Here is a 16181-nt window from a genome sequence, read left to right as displayed (position 1 = left end):
GGAGGAAATAGTTTCAGGTTCAGTAACAGAATACAAGTGTAGACTTAAATTTAGGAAATATAGTAATATTTATATATTATATAATATAGTATACCTCACTTTCAAAGGTAAAATTATCTTAAAATAGTCTATAGTCTATGTATCAGAGGGGTAGCCGTGTTAGTCTGAATCTGTAAAAAGCAACAGAGGGTCCTGTGGCACCTTTAAGACTAACAGAAGTATTGGGAGCATAAGCTTTCGTGGGTAAGAACCTCACTTCTTCAGATGCAAGTAATGGAAATCTCCAGAGGCAGGTATAAATCAGTGTGGAGATAACGAGGTTAGTTCAATCAGGGAGGGTGAGGTGCTCTGCTAGCAGTAGAGGTGTGAACACCAAGGGAGGAGAAACTGCTTCTGTAGTTGGATAGCCATTCACAGTCTTTGTTTAATCCTGATCTGATGGTGTCAAATTTGCAAATGAACTGGAGCTCAGCAGTTTCTCTTTGGAGTCTGGTCCTGAAGTTTTTTTGCTGTAAGATGGCTACCTTAACATCTGCTATTGTGTGGCCAGGGAGGTTAAAGTGTTCTCCTACAGGTTTTTGTATATTGCCATTCCTGATATCTGACTTGTGTCCATTTATCCTCTTGCGTAGTGACTGTCCAGTTTGGCCAATGTACATAGCAGAGGGGCATTGCTGGCACATGATGGCATATATAACATTGGTGGACGTGCAGGTGAATGAGCCGGTGATGTTGTAGCTGATCTGGTTAGGTCCTGTGATAGTGCTGCTGGTGTAGATATGTGGGCAGAGTTGGCATCGAGGTTTGTTGCATGGGTTGGTTCCTGAGTTAGAGTTGTTATGGTGCGGTGCGTGGTTGCTGGTGAGAATATGCTTAAGGTTGGCAGGTTGTCTGTGGGCGAGGACAGGCCTGCCTCCCAAGGTCTGTGAAAGTGAGGGGTCATTGTCCAGGATGGGTTGTAGATCACTGATGATGCGTTGGAGAGGTTTAAGCTGAGGGCTGTAGGTGATGGCCAGTGGAGTTCTGTTGGTTTCTTTTTTGGGCCTGTCTTGTAGCAGGAGGCTTCTGGGTACACGTCTGGCTCTGTTGATTTGTTCCTTTATTTCCTTGTGTGGGTATCGTAGTTTTGAGAATGCTTGGTGAAGATCTTGTAGGTGTTGGTCTCTGTCTGAGGGGTTGGAGCAGATGCGGTTGTACCTCAGTGCTTGGCTGTAAACGATGGATCGTGTGGTGTGTCCGGGGTGGAAGCTGGAGGCATGAAGGTAGGCATAGCGGTCGGTGGGTTTTCGGTATAGGGTGGTGTTAACGTGGCCATTGCTTATTTGTACTGTGGTGTCCAGGAAGTGGACCTCCCGTGTAGATTGGTCCAGGCTGAGGTTGATGGTGGGGTGGAAGCTGTTGAAATCATGGTGGAATTCTTCCAGGGTCTCCTTCCCATGGGTCCAGATGATGAAGATGTCATCAATGTAGCGTAGGTAGAGAAGGGGCGTGAGTGGACGAGAGCTGAGGAAGCGTTGTTCCAGGTCAGCCATAAAGATGTTGGCATATTGTGGGGCCATGCGGGTGCCCATAGCGGTGCCACTGGTCTGGAGGTATATATTGTCACCAAATTTGAAATAATTGTGCGTGAGGATAAAGTCGCAGAGCTCGGCAATAAGTTGTGCTGTGTCATCATGAACAGGTCTGACTACCAGAAGGAGGCCGCCAGACAACTCTCCAATACCAAATTCTACAGGCCACTTTCCTCAGATCCCACTGAGGAATACACTAAGAAACTGCACCATCTACTCAGGACACTCCCTACACTAACACAGGAACAAATCAACATACCCTTAGAGCCCCGACCGGGGTTATTCTATCTACTACCCAAGATCCACAAACCTGGAAATCCTGGACGCCCCATCATCTCGGGCATTGGCACTCTCACTGAAGGACTGTCTGGATATGTGGACTCCCTACTCAGACCCTACGCCACCAGCACTCCCAGCTATCTCCGTGACACCACAGATTTCCTGAGAAAACTACAATGCATTGGTGACCTCCCAGAAAACACCATCCTAGCCACCATGGATGTAGAGGCTCTCTACACAAACATCCCACACACAGATGGAATACAAGCTGTCAGGAACAGTATCCCTGATGATGACACAGCACAACTTATTGCCGAGCTCTGCGACTTTATCCTCACGCACAATTATTTCAAATTTGGTGACAATATATACCTCCAGACCAGTGGCACCGCTATGGGCACCCGCATGGCCCCACAATATGCCAACATCTTTATGGCTGACCTGGAACAACGCTTCCTCAGCTCTCGTCCACTCACGCCCCTTCTCTACCTACGCTACATTGATGACATCTTCATCATCTGGACCCATGGGAAGGAGACCCTGGAAGAATTCCACCATGATTTCAACAGCTTCCACCCCACCATCAACCTCAGCCTGGACCAATCTACACGGGAGGTCCACTTCCTGGACACCACAGTACAAATAAGCAATGGCCACGTTAACACCACCCTATACCGAAAACCCACCGACCGCTATGCCTACCTTCATGCCTCCAGCTTCCACCCCGGACACACCACACGATCCATCGTTTACAGCCAAGCACTGAGGTACAACCGCATCTGCTCCAACCCCTCAGACAGAGACCAACACCTACAAGATCTTCACCAAGCATTCTCAAAACTACGATACCCACACAAGGAAATAAAGGAACAAATCAACAGAGCCAGACGTGTACCCAGAAGCCTCCTGCTACAAGACAGGCCCAAAAAAGAAACCAACAGAACTCCACTGGCCATCACCTACAGCCCTCAGCTTAAACCTCTCCAACGCATCATCAGTGATCTACAACCCATCCTGGACAATGACCCCTCACTTTCACAGACCTTGGGAGGCAGGCCTGTCCTCGCCCACAGACAACCTGCCAACCTTAAGCATATTCTCACCAGCAACCACGCACCGCACCATAACAACTCTAACTCAGGAACCAACCCATGCAACAAACCTCGATGCCAACTCTGCCCACATATCTACACCAGCAGCACTATCACAGGACCTAACCAGATCAGCTACAACATCACCGGCTCATTCACCTGCACGTCCACCAATGTTATATATGCCATCATGTGCCAGCAATGCCCCTCTGCTATGTACATTGGCCAAACTGGACAGTCACTACGCAAGAGGATAAATGGACACAAGTCAGATATCAGGAATGGCAATATACAAAAACCTGTAGGAGAACACTTTAACCTCCCTGGCCACACAATAGCAGATGTTAAGGTAGCCATCTTACAGCAAAAAAACTTCAGGACCAGACTCCAAAGAGAAACTGCTGAGCTCCAGTTCATTTGCAAATTTGACACCATCAGATCAGGATTAAACAAAGACTGTGAATGGCTATCCAACTACAGAAGCAGTTTCTCCTCCCTTGGTGTTCACACCTCTACTGCTAGCAGAGCACCTCACCCTCCCTGATTGAACTAACCTCGTTATCTCCACACTGATTTATACCTGCCTCTGGAGATTTCCATTACTTGCATCTGAAGAAGTGAGGTTCTTACCCACGAAAGCTTATGCTCCCAATACTTCTGTTAGTCTTAAAGGTGCCACAGGACCCTCTGTTGCTTTCTATAGTCTATGAGTGTTATATAATTTCATAAAGTATATTATTCTGTGAACATTAAACAGGCCAGATTGTGCCCCAGAATGATTGTTCAATCTTGCAGAAACAGCCTTTCCCACCCTGTGCGGGAGATAACTACAGTCCCAGTTCCTATGCATTGATGCAAGACTCCCCTGTAAAGAGAAGATGCAGCTGCTACTCTGGACTGCACCCTCAGAGGTACTGACTCAGCCATGATACTTCCAAGGTCTCTTTCCACTGCTATGTGGCTCCTCTGTATTGATCATCAGCAACACTGGGGACTCAGATTAAAGCCACTATATAGCACATTGGGTTTAAAATATAAATGTAGAGAGGACAATATAGGAGCATAGGGATTGCCATACTGGATCAGACCCGTGGTCCATATAGTCCGGTGTCCTCACTCTGACAGTGACTAGTACCAGATGCAAGAACCCTTCAGTAAACAAGTGCAGAAAAATCTGGCCCTCATATTAGGTTTGATCCTAGTCTCTAATTCTTAGAGATTGGTTTAAAACCTGAAGCACAAAGTTTAAAGTTTCTTCCACAGTGTTTGTTATAATTAACTGTTTTAACTCTGGATACCCAATGAATCAGAAAATGAAATTTTATTTACAAGTTAGCTGGTAGCAGTTTGCCAGTAGTCCAGGTCTCGGGTTCAAATCCCACACTGGGACTTGGGCTCATACCTAGAAGATGACACAGCATTGCAGATTAAGTGGATGCTGCACTACTAGCGTTGCACTACAGTATCACAGTGATGGATGGGGTGTAATAACCTAAATAGATGTGATACAATAACACAGGTCCCATTTTAGATATTAAACCACACTCCTAAATGCCCATCTTTTGTTGCTTTCCAAATGGAAATTAAAATACTCCATGGTACTCCTTCAATTAATAAAATAGACAACCAGGGCTATGTGTGTAAGCAATTCCTGAGTGCATGATCGTGGTTGTGTTTGCCTACATGATCCAGTATCTGGTTAAATTTTATGGAATGATTTGAATATAAAAGAAGTTCTATTAAGCCAAATTCTGTTCTGATAACATCAGTAGGAATTCCTTGACATGAGATGGATGGCAGGAGAGAGACCACTTGATCATTACCTGTTAGGTTCACTCCTTCTGGGGCACCTGGCATTGGCCACTGTTGGTAGACAGGATACTGGGCTAGATGGATCTTTGGTCTGACCCAGTACGGCCGTTCTTATGTTCTTAATATCTTGAAAAACAACAACAAAATGGAAAAAACTCCTGTTCCAATGTTCTTGTAATTGCACCTTACCTCCCGAGTACCGCCTAGTGTCCAGATGCACTGCTGCGGGGTTCCCTCAGTCTCACATCTCCTCTAGTCATTCTGGTTCCACATCGGTCTGTCACTGTATGTAGCCTAGCCCTCTGGCCAGGTCACTACTCTGTCCATTCCCTTTCTGGGGTTAACAGAAAAGTCCCAGAGAGGAAAACCCCGAAGTGTAAAGACTTTTGAGCTTGTTCCTCAACTTCCATCTGGGGCATGTGATTAGGGCGACCAGACAGCAAGTGTGAAAAATCGGGATGGGATGCAAGGTAATAGGAGCCTATATAAGAAAAAGACCCAAAAATTGGGATTGTCCCTCTAAAATTGGGACATCTGGTCACCCTACATGTGATACTGATGTAAGTAGGGTCTGAATGACTGCTTCTCCGCTAGCTAGCTGGGGGGGAGAAGAGACTATGGGTGTGTTTATGTAAATATAGTTTGCTCCTGCTCTGTTTACATAGTCATCACATACAGCTGTGTCAAAGGATCAACTTTGGCTGGTGTTGGGTACAAATGACCTTAGTAATTAACAGGGGTAGTGAAATATAGTTACTGATGTTGTAATTATTGTAGGAATACAGGAAAGCAGGATTGTGCTTAACCTGTCCCAAAGGAGGGGGGTCACTCTGAGTTGAAAGAACCTCATTAAGCAGGGGCTCGAATGTCAGAGCCCTATGAAAGTAAGAGGAGTGGGGGCAGGAATATCAGCCAGGAGGCTGCACCCCCTCAAGGGTCTTCCCTAGGCTGGTTTAACCTGTTCACCCCCATCTCCACCCCACCCCCCCCACACACACACACACACTGTTCAAAGAATAGAACTAAATAGGCTTCATTGACAGCCTCTTTTGTTATTTTAATTGCTCAATAAGAGTTGAAATCACTTGTGGTGGAACTGTTTTTCTGTCCAGAGCTGAAAATCACTGAGCACTGCAATCACTTGGGATGGGGCAGTGTTTCTGCCCAGCCTACAAAGAGCTGAAAATTACAAAGAGACCGATGTGCAGAGGTCACAGCAGAGCAGCAGGTAGCAGCAGAAGGCAACTGACAGTCAGCTGGTGAATGAGTGGCAGGTGCAGTGGAGAGGCGCAATGAGTGGCCAGCAGGGCGGCTGGTGGAGAGAGGCAGCAAGCGAGTGCCTGAGAAGCAGAGCAAATAAGGTACCTCTTTACCCCATCCAGGGGGTCATAAACTCTACAGATGCACCTCTGAACTCTGGGTCTGCACTGACCAAGGACAGCAACTGTGAGTGGTGTGCAGAGAAGGGTCAAGCATGTGAAAAGGACTTTTGGGTTGCTGGATTTAAGAACCTGAGGGGGAAAAGGACACTGCCCAACCTACTTGGGAGTAGGTCTTTTACTCATGGTTTATGTTTATGAACTCTGTTTGCAGTGTTTTCCCAAATTAACACCCAGTTACTTCCCTCCTTTTATTAAAAGTTTCTTTTCTACTCTTAGTCTCTGTGTTTGCAAGTGGGGAAGTATTGCCTCTCAGAGGTGCCCAGGGGTGGTGTGTAAATTTCCCAGGTTACTGGGTTGGGGCCCGAACCAGTTCTGTGTTGTATCAATGGAAAGGAACCCCTAGATATTGAACCCAGCCCTGGTTGCTGCTGGCTCCCACCTGGCAGAATGGTTACACTTGGCTTCTTCTCCTTCTGATGCCCGTACCTTCTGTCCTCAACTTGAGAAGGGTAGGGGAACCCAGGCCTGCCCTTTTTTTTTGGTTTCGGTGCAAGGAACCCTGTTTAGACATCTAAAGACTATTCCTTCAATCTCTCCACCATTTTCACTGGGCTGCTCCTACCTTTGCCCAGCTTGTCAATGTCTTTCCACAGGTCTCTGGATTCCACTCTTCCCACCTGGGGTTTATGGTTCCTCGCTGCCTCTTCTTTGGTAGCTACAATGGTACTCCCCTCAAAGCTGCTCCCAGTCTCTCTCACATCACCTGGGCTGTGATGTCCTTTATCTTTTGCCTGGGACTCATCAGTTCTTTCCCTCCTGTGAGCAGGAATTTCCCTCCTCAGTCCTCTTCCTGGAGCTGGGTTGGTTCTTGCCTTAGTCTGTCTTATCCATCCTTTAAACAGAAGTTCCCCCTGTTCCCCTCAGCCCTCTCTCCCTCTCTAGAACTGGGAGTTATGTTCCCTACAGCCTCAAGCAATATCTCCCTCCTTCAAGCAAGAATTCCCCTCAGCCCTGTCTGTGGAGCTGGGGTTATATCTCGGGCTTCCTGCTGTAAGGTAATTTTTTTTTCTGGTCCTTCACGCAGGAGTTCCCCCTCCAGCCCTCTTCCTGGGGTTGTGATTTAAGTCAGCTGCAAAGCTTTTTGCCAGTTCTTTTCAGTTGAAACCCTTCCCACTTAACCTTCCAGTCTGGAAGGCTTAGCAGGCCAACCTTCTCCTCTCAGCATCTGTATTGCTGTGAGGGAAAAGGCAGCCTTTTTGGTGTTCCCGTTCTCCCAGCTCCTTCCCAGTTGGTTGGATGAGAGGGAAGCCTTGTCCTGCCCTCTGCAAGGCTCTAGCCTGAGGCCCTTAATGGTACAGTAACAGGATTCCTGCTCCAAACACTATTCATTCCCAGAGCTGTTTCTTCCCTATCCCTGTCCTCTTTAGGTCTCTATATAGCTTCCTATTGGGCCTTTCAAACCTTTAAAGGGTCGTGCCAGATGGCAGGGTGGGCTGACCAGTAGACACTACTGCCCTTGATGGCAGATTATCCCCTCACAGTTCCTTTTTGGCATTATATCATATAAAAACAATGAGATCAGTGTGTCTATGGACTGCAAGTAGAGAGCTTTCAACCTGTGTAATTCTGATTTGAAGCTAGCAATGTGGTTTGGCAGCAGCATCTCCACTGTGAGATTTTTAGATGTGGAGTGGAACTGGGTGAATAGGAATGAAAATTATTAAAAATCAGGTTCACAAAAATCCCAAATCCCAATTCACTCCAACACTGTTCCATGTTTTTTGTTCACTTTTTTGTGAACATTGATGCAACTAGTTTTTGTATTTGCATTCTTATTTTAATTGAAAGAATACACCTATTAGGGCATCAACATATGAAAATAAGTCTATTGTATTCAGATACCTCTATTCAAGATGGAAGTGTTAGCCCAGCCAGCTATTAAAACTGGCTTTATTTATCTAAAAGTGAGGATGTTCAGGGTCAGGAAGAGATTCAGTGAATGTTTTAAATGAACAGATTTTCTCAAACAGCAGCAGCATGAGGAGTGGAGGAGATTATGAGGAGAAAGAGGGAGGATGCTCAAGCAATGGACAAGGGACATATTCTAGCCTCAGAACATAGAGCAATGTGTCTGCAGTATGGCCTGCAGTGTCTGCAATGCTGAAGTTGGGGATCATCTCCATGGACAATTATGCTATAGAATCAGCTTTCCACAGGGCAGGGCCGGCTCCAGGGTTTTTGCCGCCCCAAGCAGCCAAAAAAAAAAAAAGCTGCGATCGCTTCATTCTTCGGTGGCAATTCGGCAGCAGGTCCTTCGCTCCGAGAGGGAGTGAGGGACCCGCCACTGAATTGCCACCGAAGAGCCGGATGTGCCACCCCAAGCACCTGCTTGCTGAGCTGGTGCCCGGAGCCGGCCCTGCCACAGGGCACAGGGCCACTGTAGGGCTCAATACATCTTTCTCTTTCACTAAGGAGTGCCCAACCTTCTTCCTAAATATTCAGCATCAAAATGAGGTCTTGTATTTGAGGCACTGGACTAGGACTCAAAAGATCCGTGTGGTTTTCCCAGCTCTGAGAAAGATGTCCTATATGACCTTAGGGTAATCATTCAATGTCTTTCCACCTCAATTCCCATCTGTAAAATGGAGATTATATTTACCTTACTTCCCATGAGTGTTGTGAGGATCAATTCAGAAAACAGCAATAAATAACTACTTCTTCAGATATTCTTCTTGTTTAAAAAGGTGAGATCATCCAATCAGGGATGCCATGTGATTAGTCATATAAGCAGTAGTGCCAACTCCAAGCTTTCAAAAATCACGAGTCAGGCCCCAATAAATCATGAGATTGGCTTAAAAATCAAGAAATGGAAAATCAGGGGTTCTTTTTATTTGCTGTATGGTTTCTGAGCCTCTAGGGTACACTCAGCTCGTGTTTTCAAGTTTTTCTCCACAAAGTTAAAAACATACTTTTAAAAAAAATGAAAGTTGAGATTCTCATCTAATCACTTGCTTCCAGGGCCTAAAGCTATATGAGAAACACCAAATATTGTGACACACATGATAACATTGTGAAAAATGGGAACACTGCACATGGCTGAAATAGTGACTTCACTGTGAAACTCTTGGCTTACCCCCCACAGGCTGAAATACATTTGTAAAAAACGATTCCTTGGACATTTAGGAGTAACGAATAAATTAATAACAATTGTGGTCTGTTCATGGACAAGTTACATTGTTTAAACAAAACAACGAGCTTAGGTTTTCACTGCTGGGGAGAAAGGAGGGACATTGAGCAATATGTCTCATATACAGTCACAGCAATGTGGAATCTAAAGTAACTTGAGCCAAGAAGCAGAACAAGGGGAACATGCCATATTTAGCAGATCATTTGAACTGTTCATGTACAGCAAGATAAACAGGGAAGTACTTTTGTTGTTAGTAAAAGAAAAACATTTGGATGGAGAAAGCCATCTGTACCAACCTCTGTACCCTAAATACCTGCTTCTCAGCAGATGTACATGTGAAGATATTTTGGAAGCTGGATATCCAATCTACTGTAAACTTAAGTCATCTGGAACCCTCGTGTTCTCCATTTTGTCACTAGTAACCCTCTTCCAAATGTAAGTGATCTTCTGGTTGAAAATGTGAGGTCTTCTGTCTATCCAAAATGTCTTTTTATGCAGTCATGCATCTAAGTTATACCATTGAAATGTCACATGAATGTAACACTGCGCAAATATCTCTAGCCTGTAATTAGTTCCCATTGCAGTTTCCATTCATCTATTTTAGTTTTTGAACCCTTTAGTTATAAGGCATTTTGTTCATATCACAAATTAGCCTTGTTGCCATGCTCTGGACATATTCTAATATCCAATATCCTGACCCAAACGCTATTGAGGTCAATGAGAATATTTCCATTGACTACAATAGGGTTTGGATCAGGCCCTAAATGTCCTCTATTAAGCCTGATAACCAAAGAGTCGACTGTTTCCAGTGAACCCTGAGGAGTGCCACATATAACTGAATCATTATCTCTCTCACTTTAGAACTAATACTCCTCTTTACACATTCCAACTCCCTATTTTCACGCTTTGCAGCTACTTTTCAGTGCACTGCAATATTATCAATCATTGCAGCCTCAGGTGTCTCCCATTAGCTTCTTCCAGTTGTAATCCATTAACATTGTTCTTGATTTTTGCAATTAGTTCTCTCCAAATGAGCTTTTATTTTGTAACATTGAATTCTATCTGACATTTGTCCTGCTATCCTGGTTTATCCAAATCTTCCTACATGTGTGTTTTCTTCTGCTTACAGCACCTACTGTTCCTCCTATCTTGATAACATCAATACTTTTTAATATGATATAGTTTTTTCCTATTATGAAGTCATTTACATTAATCATAATAGTGTAGGTCCCAACATCACTCACTCATTACTTTTTTCCAAGTCAATTTGTTTCCATTTATTACTAATGTCTACATTTTCTGCCCAGCCAATTTTCTATCCATGTTACTGTTCAGTCCTGGATTCCAACACACAGTACTTCAATTTGCTTATTAGTTTCTTATGTTGATCTTTGTCAAAAGTCACTAATATGCAGGTAAACGCCAGACACTGACTTGCCTTTCTTTAAATTCTTTATGATCACCTGCAATAACTATGTCAGATTTGCCTGATGAAGTACTTAAGTTTATGAGAACTATTGTTCAACCTCACCTAGGAGGTTTGAACTTCATGTCAGTAGAAGCACTTGTATGTCTTGAACTGAAATATTAGCTTTTAAATTAGCATGTCAATACAAGAACCTTGAATTCTGTAGGCTGTATTGAAGTGTTTGAGAACTGTATGGCTTGCAATTTTTTAAGATGCAGGCATATAAAAAAGATTACTTGATCTGTGGTCTACATCTATGTGTAGTCCACACATTATTACCCCTTGGCTCAAGCAGTTAGCCAATATTTCAGTGCCATGCCAGGCTGTTAGGAGGAGAAATTGATTGGAACTTGTGAGCCAGGGGAGCCAGAACTAATGAGGAGCCAGGTGCACAGGACCTGGGACTCCTAGGGCTTCCAGACTCTTGACTTCCCCTCTGCTCATGAGGCAGGCTACTGATGATCCATAAGCTTGAGCTCCCCAGAAGCCTGGCAGGTGGGCTGCTGAGGACCCAGGAGGATGAGTTGGCCGGATATTGAGCAGCTCTCAAAACCCACCTGACAAGCAGTGTTCCCTCAGAAGTCCACCTGGTTTCCGTCAGAATTTTATCAAAATCGCCACAGTCCCATGGAACGTTTCAATTTCGACAAATTGGCATTTTCCAATGGAAAAACATAGTCAGAAAATTTCTAACCCATTCTAGTGCTAGTACATCCAACAATCCTAACCACGTCTGTGATTAAGGGAAGCCATTAATACCTTCCTGCATAACAATATTATATTCCTAGAGATTTTTTCCCTAAAATATTTGAAAATATACTGTCATTGTTTTCTTTGAGCATATAAGTACATACTCAGCTTTAAGCATGTAAGTAAAGAGTGTAACACTATTTCAAAAAAAGTGAACATCATTCTGGGATGTATTAGAAGGAGTGTTGTAAGCAAGACATAAGTCATTCTTCCGATCTACTTCGCGCTGATTAGACCTCAACTTGAGTATTGTGTCCAGTTCTGGATGCCACATTTCAGGAAAGATGTGGACAAATTGGAGAGAGTCCAGAGAAGAGCAACAAAAATGATTAAAGGTCTAGAAAACATGACCGATGAGGGAAGATGGACAATTTTGGTTTGTTTAGTCTGGAAAAGAGAAGACTGAGAGGGGACATGATAACAGTTTTCAAGTACATAAAAGGTTGTTACAAGGAGGAGGGAGAAAAAAATGTTCTTCTTAACCGCTGGGATAGGACAAGAAGCAATGGGCTCAAATTGCAGCAAGGGAGGTTTAGGTTGACATTAGGAAAAACTTCCTAACTGTCTGGGTGGTTAAGCACTGAAATAAATTGCCTAGGGAGGTTGTGGAATCTCCATCATTGGAGAGTTTTAAGAGCAGGTTAGAGAAACACCTGTCAGGGATGGTCTAGATAATACTTAGTCCTGCCATGAGTGCAGGGGACTGGACTAGATGACCTCTCGAGGTCCCTTCCAGTCCTATGATTCTATGATGTAATCCCATTTGCTTCAATATGACTACTAATGTGCCTAATGTTAAGTATACGTTTAAGTGTTTTGCTGAATAGGGGCATGAGCAGTAAGCAAGATTGCTGAATAATTTTTTTTAATGAAACTACTTCATATTTTCAAGGGACACTGTTTGGTACAAAATATACCTCCAAGGCAAGGTACTTTCCTTGGAAAATAAATTAAGCTGTTCATGCATTATCTTATTTCCTGTAGCAAAGTTTTTACTTCCTGGCTCTGAAAGCAGACAAGCCCTCATAGCCAGCTCTTAACTGCTTATGGAATCTTGGCAGCAGAATCTACTGGCTTCATTGCATCACTCTGTCATATGGAGCACTCCGAGGGTATATGCAAATGTTTTATGAGGCTGTTAGACTATGGAACTGGCAGCACATATTGAATGGCTGGTACAAGAAAGACACATCATACCACACTGACTTGCAGATGGGGCAAGTCTTGACTACGAGACCAAAATTAGTAGCAGTACAGTCTCCCTTTCCAAAATGTGATAGACTTTGCTAGAATCTGAAGTCATTAAACCAGCTAGTTGGTTATGGCATGAAGGTACCATCTAGTTTATGTTGGGCATGGCCTGAATGAACAATGCAGGATTCAAGGTTATAAGCAATAATTCAGTTACTACAGACATTAGAATGGCTTTTGCAAGAGTATAATCTTGATACTCTAAAGTGTGTAAAGTAGCAATGTTGTATTTTCCACTATTCCATTTCAGAATATTAAGCACAGGCTTTTAATACTATTCCTGTTTCCACTAAGGTCAGTGGGAACAGGTCTGGACCATATCTGTGCAAATTGTTGTGCTCAAGGTCAATCAGAATGCCTGGGGGAAAGATATAAGTATCAGAAGAACATGAAATGTATGAAATCTGGGAAATGTAGACTTATATAATTATGTCTACTAGGCAATAGTTCCCTTTTCATTAAACATTGATCCTTTCAAACTAACTTGGTATTTTTTTTTGATGACAGTACAAGTTTGGATGATAAAGTAATTGTTTGATAATAATATACTAAGACTTCTGTAAGGCATTTGACTTGGTACTGTAAGACATTTTGACTATAAAACTAGAACAGTATAAAATTAGTGACACACATTAAATGGATAAAAACTGGCTAGTTGACAGGTCTCAAAATGTTAATGTAGACTGAGAATCATCACTGAGCAGGTAGGTTTCTAGCGGGGTCTGGCAGAGATCAATGCTTAGCCCTATGCTATTGAACATTTTTATCAACACCCTGGAATAAAACATAAAATCATCACTGATAAAGTTTGCAGGTGACATAAAATTGGGGGAGTGATAAATAAGGAAGAGGATAGGTCACTAATATGGAGTGATCAACTTGGTAAGTTGAGCACAAGCAAAATATGTATTTTAATATGGACAAATGTAAATGTATCCATCGAGGAACAAAGAATGTTGGCCATGTATACAAGATGGGGGACTCTATCCTGGGAAGCAGTGAATCTGAAAAAGACTTGCGGGTCATGGTGGATAATCAATTGAGCATGAGCTATTAATATGACACTGTGGCTCAAATGGCTAATGTCATGATTGGATGGACAAATGGGAATATTAATTAGGAATAGAGAGGTTATTACCTCTGTATTTGGCATTGGTGTGACCAGTACTGGAATATTGTATCCATGACTGGTGTCCACAGTTCAAGAAGAATGCTGTTAAACTGGAAAAGGTTCAGAGAAGAGCCACAAGAATGATTAAAGTACTGGAAAACATGTCTTATAGTGATAGACTCAAGAGCTCAATCTATTTAGTTTAATAAAAAGGAGGTTAAGTGGGTGACTTGATCAGCCTGTAAATACCTACATGGGAAACAAATACTTAATAATGGGCTCTTCAAGCTAGCAGACAGAGGTATAACAGGATCCTATGCCTGGAAGTTGAAGCTAGACAAATTCAGATTGGAAATAAGACTGAAATTTAACAGTAAGTGAGGGTAATTAGCCATTGGAACAGTTATCAAGGGTGGTGGTATATTCTCCATCATTGGTGATTTTTAAATCCAGATTGGATGTTTTTCCTAAAGATATTATCTAATTCAAACAGGAATTATTTCCGGGAACTATATTATACAGGAGGTCAGACTAGATGATCATAGTGGTCTCATCAGGCCTTGGAATCTATGAATTTGTTCATTTTGGTTGTGGTATCAGTGGCCAATAACCATCAGGTTGTAGCAATATTTAGGACGTTTACAGTGAAAAACTTCGGGGCAAAGTCAGTGTTCCCTTCTTTGGATCAAAGCTTCAATAACTGATGAATGAATAAAGTATATTGACAATTAAATGTCTATATTTTTTAACTCTGTGGATTGATCATTAATGGTTTTCTGTGAGAAGTCACTATATGAGATGTGATGCATTGGTTAGCTGTGATTGGACAGATAAGTCACATGGTCTAGTTTCAGTTCTCTGACTGGATGTGGGCACAAGTTTTGTAAAAGAAGGGCCACATCTCTAACTATAATGTTTTATCCAAACATGCTATCCAGGGGTCAGCAACCTTCGGCACGCGGCCCATCAGGGTAATCCACCAGTGGGCCGCGAGACATTTTGTTTACATTGACCATCCAGCTGCATGGCCCCGTGCAGCTCCCGGTGGCCGTGGTTCGCCGTTCCTGGCCAATGGGAGCTGCGGGAAGTGGCGACCGGCATGTTCCTGCGGTCCGCGGATTCCTGCAGCTCCCATTGGCCGAGAACGGCAAATCGCGGCCACTGGTAGCTGCGGGGGGCCATGCTCATGGATGGTCAACATAAACAAAAACTCATGGCCCGCCAGAGAATTACCCTGATGGGTCACATGCCGAAGGTTGCCGACCCCTGTTCTATACAGTGTTATATAACTGAAACCAATAACTGCATGGGAGTGTTTTTCAGTGCTTTTCAACTAGAAGGAATACTTAAATGTACAGTCCCACTAAAATGTCTCCTCTCTTAGTGTTATGCCTCCTGGTGATGTGATTATTAAGTATACAAATACAGTGCTTTCCATATATAGCAAATCAAACAGTGCATCTGGTTTCTTTACTTGTCTGTGTTGTTTGTCTTTGATGAAGTTAGGAATCACTGACTCATATTCATTTTGTTATGGTTTGCCTTATGTCTTTATTTTATCTGTCATCACCATGGCCCAGATTGGTGGGCTGAAATTTTAGCTTTTTGATCTTTAAGTTCTTATATGAGTTTATTTTCTTATATTGCATTTTAAATTATTTGTCTGGCATTTTGACACATGTAATTATCATGTAGAATCATCTTGTTCCAAAATACACATGTAATAATGCCACAGAAATTGAATTTTGCTTATCTTTCCTCCTTATATGCCATAGAATTGGGATAAACTTCAGAGACACAGTTTTAAGGACACAGCATTTTGTGTAACTGCATGACTATTTCTGTAGGTGCTAATCTACACCTGCATATAAAAATTGGTTATTTGCAAATTAAAATGGCCATTTTGATTATAATCACAGCAAACGAACGTGCAAATGGCAGTGCAGAATGCTAGAACAATTTTACAAATAGACCTCAAGCCTCAGTTTAACAAAATTTGGCCCTAAATGTGAGCCATTTCTACTGGCAGCAATGTTACATGACATTTGCTATATAATTTCTATTTGTGGAATAAATACTCCTGGGGGGATTTTGCGCCACTGTGCAATGCAGAATTTTGCAGAAATTAATGTGCGTGCAGAATTTCCTTTCCTGCACAGAAATGGGCTGCAGTGCTGCTAGCCACCACTAGGGGCCACAGGACTTGGCAGATCCCAGCTTGCACATAGAAGACACTGCTGTGGGGGAGGAAGAGGGAGCTAGAGGGTTCTTGGCAGCTG

Source organism: Emys orbicularis, chromosome 3 (genome assembly GCF_028017835.1).
Source record: "Emys orbicularis isolate rEmyOrb1 chromosome 3, rEmyOrb1.hap1, whole genome shotgun sequence".
NCBI classification, from domain to species: Eukaryota; Metazoa; Chordata; order Testudines; family Emydidae; genus Emys; species Emys orbicularis.
Note: the sequence above shows the minus strand (reverse complement) of the source record.